This window comes from Leucopleurus acutus, assembly GCF_964270905.1.
Source record: "Leucopleurus acutus genome assembly, chromosome: 12".
NCBI classification, from domain to species: Eukaryota; Metazoa; Chordata; class Mammalia; order Artiodactyla; family Delphinidae; genus Leucopleurus; species Leucopleurus acutus.
In genome coordinates, this window is record NC_139154.1 from 29,898,632 (window position 1) to 29,917,316 (window position 18,685).

Genomic DNA, 18,685 nt, shown 5'->3' on the forward strand with positions numbered 1-18,685 from the left:
CTTGCAATAAACATTCTTTATAGGAAGTTAGGCATGGATGCATTTGTTAAATTGTTTTAAATAACTCCAGCACCTAATAAAAACAGGATTTGAAGGAAAGCAAAATTTTCGTGTTAGGCTATGGTAACATCTGCATTTGTTGAATGATTTATGTCTGTGACATTAACTCAGCATTATTGAAAAAACCCTGTGTGACCCCAGGCAAGCTGGTATGAGATGTGAGCATGTTCCAGGTTGAAATTTCCCTCTTAAATTTTTCATGAAATTCTCCCAGCAGGGTCACTGTGGGGTTCTGAAAAGATTTTCAACATCAGAATTGCTACAGCTCAGCCACCAGAAATGCATTTATTTCACTAGCACTACCACCCCTTCATTTTAATGCCATATCATAATACAGAATAGGTTTAAGGTCCATCCATTGTAAAATTATCATTTTTCACCAAAGCAACATTATATTAAACATTTAATTATTCATTACTAATGCATGTCATGGTGAAATATTGGCCTCACTAATTCTGAAAGCACCCAGCTCACCATTTCTTCTTTGAAGGTTAATGGCTGAGCCCCAGTGTCATTAGATTTTCTAAATGCAGCTCACCTCATCTGTCACTGTGTGGCTTTCCCGACCCCAACCCTTATAGCGAGTGAGACCCACACTGTACAGGATGGTCTTCATGACACTGCTGTCTGTGAGGATGAGAAACTCATTTTAAGAGTCAAAGTGGGGAGAGCAGAATCGGGGACAGTACAGTTTTGTGAAATACCATCAAGTGGAGGATTTATTAAGGGATACATTTTTTAAGGTGCTATCCCTCTTGATTTAAATAAATTATGTGCTTTTATACAAACCTGTTTACTGACTTGGAATTATGAAATTGTCTGCAGTAGTTCCAGCAGGGTTTGCCTGCCTGCATTTGGTCACAAGATTTGAGATTTCAGCCCTGCAGCCTTGAATATTTACAGCCCAGGAGTCCTGCTGCGGAACACCTGTGCTGTGTAGGTTGCTGGACGGTTAAAAAAAGAATCCTCACTGGCATCTACACTCCATCCAAAATCACCTTCTGAATACTCCACGTGATTTTAATTCTGTTAACAGAGGGAAGTCTTATTCATCTGTCTTCTAGGCAATTGCTGGAAAACATTATGAAGACTGGAAATGTGATCTGACCCCTACATTGTACACTGGCTCCACCTGTGTCTGTAGAATGGCTTTCCTTTGCCAACCAAGATAATTTTCTCTGATTTGCATGGAGAACTTCTGGAGGAAACCTGTGAATCAGTGAGGAGAGAAGTGGATACCTGCCATTTAAATGAGCTTGGTAATTAAGGAAGGTCACTACCCCGGGAAGACTGCACAGCCATCATTCGGGATGACTCCTGTCCCGGTCATCCCCATGGCCCACGCTGGCTTTCTCTAATTTGATTGAGCAAGTCTTGGTCAGTTTTCATATCTTCCCACAAGTTGCCACAGTCCTTCCCACACTGGCGAACCAGCTCATCACCAGGATAAGGAAGATCGACGTGGTGTTTGGAAAATTCCTGCAGCTTCCAAAATTATCATAAAACAAAACAAAAAGCCCACATAAGGGAAAATACATGTATTTGGGTTTACTTTAGGAGAGTATTTCCCCAATGTCTGCTTAACTTAGGTTGCTTTCTTTTACGCCATGTATCATAGTGATTTTAGTGAGTCTAGTTGGATTATCATGAACTCTTCCTTTTCTGAGCTCTTCCTGGATCATGGGTTATATACTGTGTTTATGGGTTGAACTGTGTCCCCCAAATCCACATGCTGAAGTCGTAATCCCCAGAACCTCAGAATGTGGTTGTATTTGGAAATATAATCTTTAAAGAGATAATTAAGGTAAAATGAAGTCATTAATGTGGGTCCTAATCTATGACTAGTGTCCTTTTAAGAAAAGGAGATTAGGACAAAGACATGCACAGAGGGATGGCCATGTGAGGACACAGGGAGAAGACAGCTGTGTGCAAGTCAGAGAGAGAAACCAACCCTACCCACACGTTGATTGTGGACTTCTGGCCTCCAGAACTGAGAAAATAAATTTCTGTTGTTTAACCTGCCCAGTTGGTGGTATTTGTTGCAGTGGCCCTAGCAGACGAATACACTCTGTCACAATTTATACATAATAACCTCTGTTCTTTTCCTTTTATAAAAATCAAATGTATACTTTGATGAGTTTTGACAAGTATATATTGATATTCATGGGATCAGATACAATGTTAGGATATTTCTACTGCCTCAGAAGGTTCTTGCATGCTCCTGCCAATCTGTTACCGTGCCATAGGCAACCTGACCCCTATGATCAGAGACCAGCTTTGTCAGTTCTTGGATGTCATATAACAGAGACGTATGTAAAAATCAGCTAGGATGCTGATTTTTCTATTTTCCTCTTTGAGTTCAGACACATTTCGCTTCAGGTATTTTGAATCTCTGTTATTAGAAATATTCACGTTTGGGAACATCTGCCTCCCTTGAGAATTAAACCTTTATTCCTTATGGATTTTCTTTCTCTATCTCTGTCTCTTTGCCTTGAAGTCTACTCTGTCTAATACTGATGTATCTCTGTGAGCTTTCTTTGCATTGTATGTATTTTCTAACCTTTTACTTTCAATCTGTCTGTGTCCTTATATTTCACATATATCACAGCTGCATATTTTTGGTTGTTATTTATTTACACTGTCTGACAGCTTATGCCTTTTCATGGGAATTTACTATATTTTAATTATTTATATAGTTTTTGTAAGTCTACAATTTTGCTATTTGTTCTCTTCTTTCCCAAATGCTTTTTGTTTGTGTTTTGTTTCACTTCTCTGTTTGTTTTCTCTCCCTTTTCTTGGGTTATTTATTTATTTTTAGTATTCCATGACAATCCTGCAATTGCATTTAAGCTATAACTACTTGTGTTGTATTTTTAGTGTTGTTTCAGGAAATTTTATATTCATCTTTAACTCCTCATGTCTACTCAGCATCTATACTATGCCACAGAGTTGGAGGACTGAGCTACCCAACCTCATGACTTACTATAAATCTACAGTAATCAAGATACTGTGGTGTTGGTGAAAGCATAGACAGATAGATCAGTGGAACAGAATAGAGAACCCAGAAAATACATAAATATAGGCAACTGCTCTTTGACAATGGATCAAAAGCAACATAGTAGAACAAAGACAGTCCTTTCTACAAATGGTGTTGGAACAACTGGACGTTCACAAGCAAAAAAACCAATCTTGACACAGACCTTACCTCCTTCATAAGCATGAACTCAAAATAGATTATAGACCTAAATGTAAAATGAAAAAACTATAAAACTCGTAGAAGATAACACAGAGAAATCCTAGAAGATTTTTGGTGTGGGGATGACTTTTTAGATATAACACCAAGGCATGATCTGTGAAAGAAGTAATTGATGAGCTGGTCTTCATTAAAATGAAAAACTTCTGCTCTGAAAAAGCAAGGTCAAGGGAGGAAACAATGAAAAAAGAAAAGTGATGTCAAGCACAGACTGAGAGAAAATATTAGCAAAAGACATGTTTGATAAAGAACTGTTATCCACAATATACAAAGAACACTCAAAAGTCAACAATAAGAAAACAAACAACTCATTTGAAAAATGGGCCAAAAAACCTTTACAGATATCTCACCAGAGAAGATATAAAGATGGAATTTAAGCATATAAAAAGATGCTCCACATTATATATATGACATCAGGGAAATGCAAATTAAAACAACAGTGAGAGAACACTACACACCTATTAGAATGGCCATATTCCAGACACTGGTGGTGAGGATGTGGAGCAACAGGAACGCTCACTCATTGTTAATGGGGATGCAACATTGTACAGCTGCTTTGGAAGACAGTTTGGTGATTTCTTACAGAACTAAGCATATTATTACTGCATGATTAACACTCCTTGGTATTTAACAAAAGGGGTTCAAAATGGATGTCCACATAAAAACCTGCACATGGATGTTTATAGCAGCTTTATTCATAATTGCCAAAACTTGGAGGCAACCAAGATGTCCTTCAGTAGGTGAATGGATAAACAAACGTGGTACATTCAGACAATGAAATATTACTCTGCACTAAAAAGAAGTGAGCCATCTACCTATGAAAAGACATGGAAGAACCTTAAATGTATGTGACTAAGTGACAGAAGCCAGTCTGAAAAGGCTACGTACTGTATGATTCCGAATAAGACGCTCTGGGAAAGACAAAACTAAGGATTCTGTAAAAAGATCAGAGATTGCCAGGGTTTGGGGGTGGTAGGGTGGGGTGAATGGGGACAGTATAGATTTTTAGGGAAGTGAAAGTATTCTGTATGACACTCCAATGTTGGCTACACATCATTACCCAAACCCATAGGATGTACACCACCAACAGTGAGCCCTAATGTCAACTATGGACTTGGGGTGATTATGATGGGTCAGCGCAGGTTCATCATGTAGCAAAGGTACCATCTGGTGGGGGATGCTCGTAGGAGGGGAGGCTGTGCATAACCATGGCCAAGGGTAAATGGGAGACCTCTGTACCTTCTTCCCAGTTTTCTGTGAACCTAAAACTGCTTTAAAAATATAGAGTCTAAAAAAAGAAAAAGCAGTGTGTGTGGGGTCTTCTATGAAGTTTAACCCAACCTTTGGAAAATTTAATGCAAAAAAAAGCTAATCTTTATCTGCTATGGTGTTGTGGTACTAGGATTACATCAGGTTTTATACACATTTCTAAGTAAAAGAATTATACACATTTCTCAAAATAATCACTTTTTTGACATGAGAGATGTATATTTCAAAATTTAAAATGAATTCTGCTTTTACATTGCCTTATATAAATGTATAATCCTTGCTTGGCTCTCTGCCACAGTTTCTTCTTGGTCATAGGATAGCTTCATAATGTCACCATACAACATGATGTGATGACAGCTGTGTGAGCAGAGACAGACGAATAATGACATCCCCAGTCTGGGATTTCCTGTGGATTTCAGTGACTCACAGCATGGTGGTCTTCCATGATTGATCACAACTGAGATCTGACCCAGGGCCAATGCTTCGTGGATTTTTGCCTCATTGAGCAAATTTCAAATCTGGATTTGCCTTTATCATTCTTCAAGTCACATAAATGACAGTTTCTTTTTTTTTTTTAGGACAGGAAAATTAATTGAGAAATATTAACCACACATGAATGAAATACAAAATGACTATTAATTAAAGTCCACAATTCCATAAATAAATACAATAATAAGCTAACAGAAAGGAAGTGGGGAGGGTACCACTATCATGGTGCACGGCATCGTAGCTAGTTAGCCACACTCAGTGGTAACACGGTCCCAAGGCCTCTGTGTGTGCCACGGGCGGTGCCTTGTCCAGCGAGATAGGAGGGAGAGAGAAACAAGAGCAGAGAAACTTCTCTACTAGAGCAGCAAAGTTTAGGTTTATGCCATTTCTTGATTAGAAATAGGATGCTGAATAAACATTCGGTATTTATGATACAGGTGAGTTCTAGATACCACAAGGCAGAAAAATAAATACAGCTTCTAGTCCCTGTGTTGGAGTTGTAGCCACACCAGCGAGATGAGACCTGTGCTTTAAAAATGCTGAAGAGTATCACAATTATCGAAGGCGTACTACTCGTGAGGGGACCAGCAAGGGGCTCCGAGGGGGGTCCACTGAAGAAGGAGGGGCCTGAAACGGACAGTGAGTGAGTGAAATCTGGATGTGAAGAGGAAACAGGTAGAGCACCGAGGTGGATGCTCTGAGAGCAGGCGTATTAGTTTCCTACTGCTGCTCTAACAAAGCACCACTAACCAGGTGACTCAAAACAGCAGAAAGGTATTGTCTGCCATTTCTAGAGGCGAGAAGTCTGACATCAAGGCGTTGGCAGGGCTGTGCTCGCTCTCACCTTCTGGTGGTTGCAGGCAGTCCTTGGCCTGTAGACGCATCACTTTGGCCTCTGCATTTTTCACCCCACCCCGGGCCTTCTCCCTGGGTGAGTCTTCACGTGGCTGCCTCCTTTCTTAGGACAATGCCAGTTACGCTGGACTGGGGGCCGCTTCTACTCCTGCGTGACCCCATCGTTTCTTAAGCAACATTATGTAGATATCTTTGACACATGAAAATTGTATATATGTATGACCCATCTTAACTAATTACCTCTGCAACCACCTTATTTCCAAAAGAGGTCACATTCTGAGCTACGGGGGGTTAGGGTTTCAGTATATCTTTTGGGGACATCATTCAACCCGTAACAGAGACAAAAGTGGGAGTGCTGAGTGCAGATAGAGCAACTGGGGGAACAAAAAGTGAGGAAGAAGTGGGAAGAAATGGTGAAAACAGGAGCTGATGTCAGATTAGGACTGAACTCAGGCAATGGGTTGGGCGTGTCAGTGTTACCCACTGGTCCTTAAACCTAGCTGGTGGTCAGAATCACATGGGGAGCTTTAAAATACATTGGCTCCTGGGACTTCCCTGGTGGTGCAGTGGTTCAGAATCTGCCTGCCGATGCAGGGGACACGGGTTTGATCTCTGGTTGGGGAAGATCCCACATGCCATGGAGCAACTGAGCCCGCGTGTCACAACTACTGAAGCCCACGCACCCAGAGCCCGTGCTCCGCAACAAGAGAAGCCACCACAATGAGAAGCCCGCGCACCGCAACGAAGAGCAGCCGCCGCTCGCCGCAACTAGAGAAAAGCCCGTGCGCAGCAACAAAGACCCAACACAGCCAAAAATAAATAAATAATTAAAAAAATAAAATACGTCAGCTCCTGAGACCCTGATACAGCAGTCTGTGGCCGAGCCTGTTCACGTGGATTTCTATAAAGTGTCCAGAGTGATTCTGACCGTCTCTCGGTGTGGGACGCTGATGCGGCCACGTGAAAGGCGCAGCGGCCGACCCTGCACGGTTGCCGCTCTTCACCTTTCTTCGTAAGATCTTTGTTCAGAAATCAAAACATTTCTTGCCAAAGGAGAAGTAGATCGGAGGATTTCACAATCCGTTTAGAAACAAAACCCAGCTTAGAAACCACACAGTTTCCTGGATGAGTGTCTACATGAGCTGAGTCGCCTCTAGAAGGAAAATAATGGAGAGAAGCAACCAAAGCACACGACGAAACGAGCTGCCTCCCTGGCCTACGTCCTCAGACTCCCCAGGGGAGGAATTCTCCCGCCTCCTCCGCACTCCGCCGTCTGCGTTCAGACGCTGTGTCCTGTGAGCGGAACAGCGCCCGCGGGGGAGGGCCACCCGCGGGGAAAGGATGGCGATGCACGGACTTCATGGACCAGTAGGCATTTTATTTCAGCCTGTACCGCCCTGGCTCGCTAATGAGCAGGAAAGCTGTTTGCTGAGAAACTGCCGCCAGGCTTAGCGTTGTGCTTCCTCGTCAAGCATCTAATTATAAACGTGGGGATTTACAGGAGACCTTTGTCTGGGGATGTTGTTACCGTTTCAGCCAGGCTTGCTGTGGGACTGCCGCATCACACTGCCAGGGGCGGTGCCGTGTGGAGGGCGGAACACCGGCGCGGATTGGTCTCAGCCTCAGGTCACCGCCCTCGGTGCCAGACGTGTCTCTACTGCATTATCCCCCGGCTTGTCCATCGTCTGCCAGACTGACCCCAGCTTCCAGGGTGGGGATCCCTTGTCTAAGCCAATCATGGTGACCCCAGGCCCTGTGGGGATGATTGATTCAGGAGCTGAAGGACTGAGCTAATCACGACAGAAATGTCTGTAACCACAGGATTCCCTCCAGAAATAAGCTGGCGTGTTCTAGTCCCACCCACGGGGGAAGGAAGTGTGCTGAGGGCTCTGGGGCAATTCTCCGGGCTATTTTTCAAAGGGAAAGTGGCCTCTTCTTCCTCTGCTGTTTATGGAAGCAACACCCAGAACGTGTGCAGCCTAGAGAGAGAGTGGACACCCAGGGGCCCAGGGCTGAGCTGTCTCAGAGAGAAGAGGCTGGAAGAGCCCCACGTCCGGGCGGGTGCTGGGCCTCCTCGGACCACACACTTGGGCCGGTTTTCTGCTACAGCAACATGAAGCATCCTAGCAGGCCGTCCGCTCTGAGTCTCGCGTCCCGAGTGGGAGAGCTGTGCAGTTCAATGCCTGGAAAATAATAGACACGACAGATAGAAGGTGTCTCCGATCCGATTTGCCTAAAACTTAGTTTACATTTAGCTTTAAATACTCATTAGCTGTACGAAGTATGTACGTACCGTCTTAGCTCAGGCTGCTGTGACAACACCACAAACAGTAGGTATTTATTTCTCGCAGTTCTGGAGGCTGGAAGTCCAAGAACAGCACATGCAGTGTTTGGTGAAGCCAGCTTCCTGGACCATAGATGGCATCTTCTCCTGTGTCCTCACATGGCAGCAGGGGTGGGGAGCTCTCTGGGGGTCCCTTCTCTAAGGACACTAATCCCATCATGAGGCCCATCCTTGTGACCTGATCACCTCCCAAAGGCCACATCTCCTGATACCATCGGGCTGAGGGACAGGTTTCTACATGAGTTTTAGGGCCGCAGCACTTACCACGTTCATTTCCAAAGGGCGCAGGAAGAATGGAAACAATGGTGCTGTCACAGGTAGTGGGATGCCCTCTGCAGGGACCACGGAGTCTGATTCCACAGCAAAAGCACTCAGGCGCCAGGGCTTCTCTCCCTTGTGGATGTTTAAGGACTTACAGAACAAGCGGCAACTCTACTGACTCCAGTGGGGCTGGTCCAGCGGCCAACACTGGTGGAGTCTGTAACTCCCCCCTGCGAAGACCTAGCGTGGTTCCCAGAAGCATCATCGGTTACAGAACCTGGCAATGATGACAAGGCCACCGAGGTCTGGTGCGAGTGTCGAGCCCTCGGCCTGGCTGAGCCCGTGCGGCCCGTGTGTGTCTGTGGGGAAACGATGGAGGCCAAGTCTGCCTCCAGAGCCCTCCAGGTGCTTCACGTCACTGCCCCGCGTGGGCCTGCTGGCTCAGGTCAGCCCCGTGCTTTCCTGGCAAGACCCAGGACGTGGCTCTGATCTTCCTTTTCTTCCTCCTTCTTAGCCAAACGTCTGCGTTTTGGCTGTCTCTGTTCTGAGTCCTGTCTCGTGGCCAGCTGGCGCCCTGGGAGACAGATGCCAAGTCTCCTCGTGAGGCATCGTCTCTCTCCAGCCTTAGTGACCGTCTTTCTCATCGTAAGAGGCGTTTCTTTCTGAACAGGACGCAGTGCATCAGCCTCAAGGACTCGGGTCTGGATGGCGGGATGTCTGATGCCCAGACCCAGCTCAGCGCGTTACCCACTCAGCACACATTCTTCCAGGTCTTACTTTGATCTCCCGCCGCCCAAGGAAGACCTTGCCTCAAGGGTGAGGGCTCCCTTAGTTTATCTTGGGCAGGGGGTTCCAGGAGACATGATGAGGGGGTGGGGACACAAGGTGGGGAGGAAAGTCAGCCAAGGCAGGTGGATGAGCAGGTCACTGCTGGGGGACGGGGCCTGACCTGCACTGGGTCCTCTGGGAGATGGTGTGGGACAATTTCAGGATCCTGCAGTCTGTCCCTGTAGAGGCCCAAGGGGCTGGGGTGTTGGCCAACCACCTGCCCCCCTCCCTGTGAGGCTGTGTACTCCCTGCTTCTCTCACCCGCCCCTCAAGCTGCAGGGCCTGCCCTGAGCCCTGTAGGAGAAAAGCAAGGATTCAGGGCATCCCAGGTGACACTCAGGTATCCTGGGGACAAAGAGCAGAGTGTCTGCTGACCTTCATCTCCACAGGCGTCCTCTGGGCAGCTCCCTCCTGTGCCTCACTTTCCTCTCCCACCTCTGATGTATCTTCTGCATGTGATTTGACCTGAATCCCAACTTGCCTCCCTCTCTCTCTCTCTCTCTCTCTCGCTCTCTGTCTCTCTGTGTTATTTGCTCTGAAGCTCACATCCTGGAGAGAAGAGCTCTGAAATTTACCACATGCCTACCACGGACCAGGCACTTGGTACCTGACAGACATGACCCCTTGTAATGCTTACAATAACCTTATAAAACGGATGTAAGAGCAAACTGGGACTCAGGGAAATTGCACTCCTTCCCTGAGGACACACAGCAGGAAGGTGGGCAGTGGTCATTGGGAACCAGCTCTGAGTCTCACCAGGGCCCGCTCTTCCTTGCATCTGAGGTGCCGTTCCCGGGGACACAGGACCGGGTGGGAGAAAGGGCGTTGCTCTCAGCTCTTTCTGACTGTGTCCAACCAAGTCAGCTTGATTGAGAATCTGTCCGGGTCTCCACATCTTGTGGGAAATTGGATATCAAATGTACACATTATTGAATTTCATGTTGTGAATGTTTAATTCTTCTCCAAGTGTCATATAATTAGCCATTTGTTACATAAATTGTTTTCATGACTTACATACATTGTTTTCATTAGTGGCTCTAAAGGGGAGAGTGGCATTAATACATAATAAATGCAGATCACTCTGCAGCAGGAGAAGTCAGTGAGAGCATCAGAAGCCAGCAGGTGCCGGGCTGAACGCTAGCGCTTCACAGAGCCCCTCCTCCGGGGACACCTGTACAGTGTGCAGGGCGGGGACTGGGGACTCCGTCCTTCCCCTAATGGGCCACATGGGACTCTGTGAATCTCTCTCCTCCCTCGGAATCATCACCTCTGCCCCCAGCAAGCCCGGGGATGCTGGAGTCACCGTCTGGAGCACCTTCAAGAACTAAGGCACTTTCTACACATTCTCCCGCTTTCATTTACCTACAGGATCCACCCAGGAAGTGACTGGAGTAATTGGTGAAGTAACTGGTGGTAACTGAAGACACACAGGTAGTCAGCGTCGAAAGGTAGGGTCAAGCCCTGATCTGTGTGGCTGCTAAGCCGGCGCTCAGCTCAGCGGGATTGTTTGGTACCAGCGTCCCATCTGCTCCTGAGACTTCGTCCTCGGCGCTCTGCCCTGAGAGCTAGGAGGTGATGCACGTACCTGAGCAACCCCCGCTCCGACACTTGGTAACCTCTGCCACGATTGTTGCCTCTACCTCCCAGGGTCTAACAGTGAAAATAGGGCAGGTATATGGAAACGTGTCCAATGTATTAAAGTATTTATTACTAACTCTTACAAGTCTGCAGGGATGTTCCGTGAAGAGCGGGGGCCAGGGAAGGAGGACAAGGTCAGGACTGTGTGACATTGTATGTTTGAAACACAGTGTGAAGGGGGAGGTATGCCCTTCCTTCATGGGGAAGCCCCCAGCTTCAGAGTAAACCCCATCCTGGCTTTCAGGGCTCCATCAGCGGGAGCTGAACACCTGTCCCAGACGTCTGCCCGGACTTGCTGGGGAGCCGCCTACCAGCCCCCCTCCCCTTCCTCACAGACAAGCCGCCACTACCCATGTGGGGACCACCAGGGTCATCTAACTGTGTCACTGCCCCCGTTTATAAGCTACTGGGACAGCTGTCTGCCCCGGGTCACCTCTCATCCCACGGCCAGGACTCTGGGGGCCCAGGACCCAGGGCCGGCTCGTGGGCATGTGAGCTGCGTAGGGCCCTGCACAGGGGACAGTGCTGGGTTTGATGCTCTGACTTGCCATCTTGAGCTTCTTAACGAGCTTTCACGAGGGCCTGTGTTTTCACTCCACACTGAATCGTGAGCCACTTCCATTCTAACCCTCGATTCCAAGCCCTGCTCCCAACGGTCCGGTGCGCCCTCTGGAACTCATCATCATTTGCAAAGCCTTTTATCCTTTCAACTCTTGTCAATGTTTTCTTCACTTTCCTCCCACCCTGCAGCCTCCCCCTTGAAGACCCTGCCACCCACCGTTCTCCCCGAGGCTTGGCTGTTTCCTCTCCCGCACTCTTCTCTCATTTACTTGGAAAGACGGTCGACTCCCTGCCGACTCCCCCTGTACCCAGGCGGCTGAAGGAGGTGGACAGCCGGGCTGGCCACTCGCGCTTCCAAATCACGATCCCCAGGTTCAAGTGAGTCCCACCCGCTGCCTGGAAAAGTATTCTGCCTTCCTTACCCCCTCCTAGACGATCGCTTAAATATCCCTTCCTCTCTCAGACGCTAGATCTCTCACGCTCAGCTGACAGCCACACTCTCTATTGAAGTAAGAAAATAGTAGCAAACAGAGAGGACTTTCCCAGTCTCCATAAAGCTCCACACCCACCAGCATCAGAGCCCGTGGTCCTGCCTTCCCTCAGGGATGAGCTCTGCTCTCACCTAAGCCCCATCTTCTCCCTGGGCACTGCACCCAGCCCTTCTTGTCAGGGACTGGGTGCAAGTCCTTTCTCTTTCCTTTGCATCATCCCTGTTCTACCTGTTACAGGACCTCCCCCCTTGGTATACAAGCGTGATATTATCTCCCCGATGGTATCTGACCCCACTCACCTCCCCTGCCATCCGCTCTCCTCCCTCCCACCCATAAAGCCCACGGGACACAGGGCTCCATGCGCGCGCAGCCCCCAGATTCTCTCTGTCTTGAACTCCGCATCTCTGTGTGTCTGGACGAAGGGCCGCATGAGGCGAGTATTCTTCCTGGAGGCCACCCCCTTCTGCGCTTCTTCAATGCCACCACCTACTCCTTCTCAGGCCTCCTGGCGGCTTCTCATCCCCTGAGCTCTAAGTGTTGCTCAGGACCCGACCCAGGTGAGCTCAGCCTCTGTACCTCCTCAGCACCACCGCTTTCTACGCCGCTTTTGCTGATAACTGCCAGGTTTATTTCTCCAGCCCAGGCATTTCCCCAGGAATCCTTAATCACACAACACCCCCCACCCCGCCGTTTATTGGTCGCTGCATAGACACCTAAAGGGCATCTTAAGCAGATCCACCCGCCTCTCACTAAGTAACAGCTTAATTCTTCCCAATGTTGATGACAAAAATTTGTAGTCTTTTACCCTTTTTCTCACATCCCCTATTCAACCTGTCAGCAAAACTTAAGGGGTCTATCCTCTAAATATGAAGAGAATCTGCCCATTTCCCCACCTTTATTGTCACTGCAGGGGTCCGGCCCACCGTCCCTTCTCCCCAGGTGCCTGCCGTGGCCTTCACTTGGCTTCCGCGCTCTGCTCCTTCCTTCTTTCACTCTTTCCAACCTGGCAGCCAGAGGGATGCTCTTACAACATAAATCATCACGTCACTCTCTGCTCAGAACTCTTGGTAACATCCCGTCTCTTCCAAGTCAAACCCAGCTGTTGGAACCACGTGCGGAGCCCGAGTAGGTGGCTCCACGCTCCCCTGCGTGCCCCTGGCTGCCCTGATCCTTTCCCTGGACGCGGCAGCTGAGCTCCTGAGATGCTGCCTGGCTGTTCCTTCCACCTGGGACATGCTCATGGCAGGTTTCTGTTCAGTTTCTACCTCGTTCAGTCTGGTCTCTGCTCAGACATCGCTGCCTCCGTTCCCACGATTCTTGGTCCTGATTTGTCGTCCTTGCTTTATTCTTCTCCATTTGCACTTACAACCCAAAGGGCCTTGTGTTTTGTTAATTTATTTACATTTGTTTCTCCCCCTCACTAGAACGTGAGCCGTTCCTAAAGTCAGGGGTTTTCTATCTATTTTCTTCACTTCTTCATTCCCACTGCCTGCAATAGGGTGCGATCTGTGTTTGTTAAATAAATAATCCAAAAAAAAAAAAAGTACAAAGGCCATTGAGTATCAGAGTCAACGCTAAATCCATGCCCTGAAATGTATGTGCCAAACTCACAGGAAAGCTGCTTTTGGCCTATTTGCTCTGATTTAAAGTCTTTTAAATCTCAAACGAGCTTGGTTATTTGATTTCCTAGGCAACAGGCAGCTGGAAGCAAATGGAAAGTGAGAGGGGCTACGGACAAAGCCACACCAGCCATGACCTCGACGGTCTAGTGGACACAGGGTGGCACCAAGTGCTCCCAAAACGTGGGCGGGCCAAGAAATATCACCTCCCGGGTCCGTGGGCTATACGCCTTCACAGCCTGTTCTGTCTCACCAGCACTTGAGGAAATCACTGTGTTTGTTTGAGAATATAATGTCTGGGCTCCATAAAGATGACCTTGAGTCAGGAGAAAAGGCATAAATAAATATATCTCAAATGTTCTTTTTAGAAGATGATCACATGTGTTAAACATTTTAGAAAGACTTTCTTCCCACATGGTTAATTTTTCTTAAAGCTTTGATTCTTAAAGAGGTAAGCACGCAGAATTTGGACATGACATGTGCACGGATGGAGAATATACCTAATTCTCCAAAATGCCAGGTAAATTCTTTACTGAATAGTATTCATATATGATCCTTATAGAGCTTTCCAACTGAGCTTAGAGAATAGATACAAACCACAAAAGATACAATTAAAAGGCAATTAAGCACCGGCTCTGCAATACCAACCAAGTACGATGGGAGCGCTGGCACTGGCTGGGACGGTTCAAAGGAGGCATCACACAAGTGCAAGTTCACGGCAGGCAGGGAGCTTCTCTTGGCCATCCCCGTGTCTCCCCACAGTGGAAAGTGCGTGCCCTGTGGAGGTGATCTGAACGTTTACTGACTGAACTGTGTGAAACTGAGACGGAGCCGGAAAATAACACACCAGCTGTGTGTGCAAGGAGAGTGTTCACTGTCGGAGACAGTGCGTCCTTCCAGATGACCTGGGATTGTGTTGAATTGTGTGGCCTCCATATTGGCATGGGAGCTGCAGCCAAAGATGTAAAAACCTGGTGGGTGTGTTTGCACCCCAGGGTGTTAGGCATCTGACGTGAACTGCTCAGGTGAGGATAGCAGGGCTCCTCTGTGATAGGAGGGGTGTGTAGGGCTTGGAGCTGGTTTCAGATTTATCGCTGAGCTTCGGGTATGTCCCTCACCTTCTCTGTCCCTAAGGGTCATCTTCAGTAGAAGGGCTCTCACTCCTCAGAGGTTATGACAGTAACATTATTACTACTTGTAAACATTGAGAAGGTGCATGTGAATGTGTGCTTGCACGTACAAACCGTTAACTGAAAAGAAAATGCACAACCTAAAAGTTAAGAGTTATGTCTTATTTGGTGGACAAAACTGAGGACTTAAGCCCAGGACGCAGCCTGTCAGTAGCGCTGAGGGACCGCTGTGCAGAGGTCGGGGAGGAACCAGGATCTACAGGGGTTTTTGCCACAAAGACCAGGCAGTCGGAACATGGAAAGATGACTGTTCATTAAAGAAAACCAGACATCTCAGGTTAAGGACTTCACTGCTTTTCTATGCATGGGAAGATGCAAGAGTCTGGGCTCATTGAAATCATTCCTTTGATCCTCACCTCAGCTACCTGGGGCCAGGATCCTGCTTTTCTCCATACTGAGTCTTTTCCCAGGGCTGAGAGATGGCCTGGATCAGTTCCAACAGTCGGGTGGGGAAGAGAGAAGGGATAAAGGAGGGGAATTTTAAAACTTTCTTTCCCTCTTGTCAAACGTGAATTGAATTTGAGTAAGTTAAATAGTGGCATAATGCGACCGCACAGGATCTCCCCCTGCAGCCCTCCTCACCCTCAGGTTATCCAAGGAGCCTTCAGCCATCAGTGAATTCACACATTCCTTCCTTTCAAGCTTTGTCCTGGAGACTGACGCCCCATTCCCATCCCTTTCATTGATCTCATCTCTCTCTGGCTGATGGTGTCAACTTTGTGATGGGTTCTTGGACCTAAAAGGGTCTTCGTTCGCAACCCCAGTGGAGCCCTGCTCCTGGACATCGAGCTCACCACTGCTTCATTCACTGTCACGTGTTCCAGCCATTTAAGTTCTCCAATGCCACATGCCGGGGGGCCGGGCTCGGGGGCTTCCAGACTCCATGTCAGGGTGACGCTGGAGGGAGCCCGATCCTTCCCTTCTGGCAGCAGTGTTTGTGCTAAAATGCAGCACAAACACTAAGAAGGAGAAACAACTCAGGGCAAGCGTGGCACATTTTTCAAATGGGTAAATTTTCTGCAGAACAAAGTTTTTCAGAGATGTTGACCTTTTAATTTAACTTCCGTTGCCTTAAATCGTTAGTCATTCCTTCGGATTGGTATTCTCTCTCCCCTCTTAGTCTGTGAGCTCTCTGCGGGCAGACACTAGGGCAGAAGCTTCACATGCGTGGTCTCGTGGTGTCCTAACAAATGTCCAGGAGTGAGCTAGGGATGGGAGTTAGGCGGTGACTCACGCAGAAGACAGAGGTGCGCACGGCCCTGAATTGGGAAGGGTGTGGCACGCTCAGGAGAGACAGACTGTGACAAGGGCTGCTGGGGTCTCACTCCCATCCCTGGGCCCCGCCACTCCTCCTGTTAATGGGCAGAGTGTCCACTTCTCCTCCCTTGACACTTGCCCTCAGCATGAGAAGGCAGTGGGGATTATTCTGCTTAACTTCCCAGGGAGCACCAGACAAGGTGGTGCAGTTCCTGCCTTGTTTCTGGAACACTCACTCACATTTGGAACCTGAGCCGCCAGGTCCAAAGTTTGGCTCCCAGGGGGCCGCCATGCTGCGAGGAAACTCAGGCCACGTGGGGAGGCTGCACGTAAGGCTCAGGTCGGTGGCCCTCGGAGCTCACTGCACACAGCAGCATTCTCTGCGGTGGAACCAAATGTGAGTGAACATGCCTCCAGATGCTTCCAGCCCCTGGCTGTTTCCTGGGCATCATGGCACAGAAGCAGCCCTTCTCCTGTGTCCTCTGATCCTCGACCAACAGCATCCACGGTTATAACAAAGTGGTTGTTTGAAGCTGCTACATTTTGGGGTACCCTGTTGTGCAGTAATAGTAACTGGAACATCGCTTAGGTGGGGGAGAAGGCAAAGGATTAAGCTAGAGAGATATTCTGAGCTCACTTAGGAGGGCTCTTAGATGCCAAGAGCAGGAAATTGGATTTTATCTTGTAGACCAGGGGTTGGCAAGCTCTTTCTGTGGAGAGCCATAGAGTAAATATTTTAAGCTTTGTGGGCCATATCCAGTCTCTGTTGCGTTTTCTTCTTTTTAATTTTAGTTTTTACTATCATACAAAACCTTAAAACCCTCTTTAGCTCAAGGACCGTATAAACACAGGCAGCTGGCCAGATTTGGCCTTCAGGCTGCAGTCTGCCAATGCTGTTGTTAGCAATGTGCAGCCAAAGAGGTTTTTAAAAGAAAGAGTAAACTTGTCTGATTTTAAGTATAACCTCAACCCCTGTGGAAGTACTATTTCCAGATGTTATAAGAGGAATATATTGACAGATCGTGTGTGTTTGTAAATTCAAGAGCTGGACGCAGACTGATATCTGCTGTGTTCAGATCTGATGTACGAAATGCACACTAAGAAGCATCAAAAGATATCAGATGGAAGCAGCTACTTCTTATGTCAAGAAGACCCTGGGCCATAGAGTGTAAAGGCTTTGACATCTTATTGTCTAAATAACTGATGTGTTTATCATTATGTCTAAAATGTCCTTTATCAAAAGTTTTATTTGAAATTAAGGATTTCAAATTGTTATTGTCTTTTTGCCCTAGGACATTCTTAAAACGGAGATGTGTTGTCTCTCTGTTTTCTTCAACTGAAATCTTTTGAAATAAATAATGATCCTAACAGTTTTATATCATGCCATCTGTGCAAGATAAAACTTTGTAAGGAACTACTAGCTACAAAGTGCAGTAGCTTTTAGTGCCTTTGTCATGTACGGCGCGGGAGATTTCCTGCTTTGCAGAATTAAACAATATGACACATTTTAATTTCCTTTAAATAACCACAGAGATTAGTTTAAATTATTATTGAACTGCATGTTGATTGAAGGTGAATTTCAAGACTTCCAAAGTGTATCTAATAAAACAGCCCTTTGTGTGATCATTTTTATTCTGGAAAAGAGTTTTTGTGTCGGGAACGTTTAATCCACATAATTTTGCCACAGGCAAATATAATCTATTTCATTATATTCGATGTCATCAGAGAGAGAATATAATCTATTTCACTCAAATGTGAGATAGGAATTTCAGGTCAAATGGTCACTATAGGGAGATAAAGTGAAAGATCGTTTGAAAAATACCCATGAAAGCTTTTCGGCAAGTAAATTTCAATCTCTTTCGGCCTTAGTTGCTTTATCTGTAATATGGGAATGAATGAATGAATGAATGAACCAGTGAGTAAATGAACAGTTAATGGGCCCCAGGTAAATAAGTTCAGCTGCTCCATTAACGTTGCTCTATTCCCGTTTTACAATAGCTTTGTAAAACAGAATACTATTTACATTTTATTGATGATAAAGCTGAATTTCACCTTTCTTGCTTTGTGAAGTGGTGAACCGTAAAATAAGGTAAAACAGGTGGGAACACTCTGAGAGGTACCAAGAAAAATAGCCTTTACAACTCTAGGAAAATTCTTCATTTCACAGCTCATGAGAAAGGGTTGTTAATTTCTTATTAAATTTCTTTTGGCCAGGTCAATTAAAATAATACTTTTCTTGGTAGCGTCTTCTGGTTACAATTACGTTTCTTTAAGCACCTTCTTCTGAACTGAGCCAAAGCCAAGTAGATCCCATTTCTCATAAGATGTTTTACTCGGTTTTATAAAATCATATTATTTACTGAGTGAAGGATTTGGGACATTTGTTTCCTGCCATTACTGTAACTGAAGCCACTGTGGGTCCTTTAGTAATTCTCTGCTCCTTTTTATTTCTTCCCTTTCTGTCCCAGTTTATCTCAAATGATGCAATGTCCTACTGCAGCCTGGTAGCACAGTGATTTTAGCCTCGTGCCTGGGTTTCTTTAATGCCTTTGGTCTGAGCCAAGAGATGG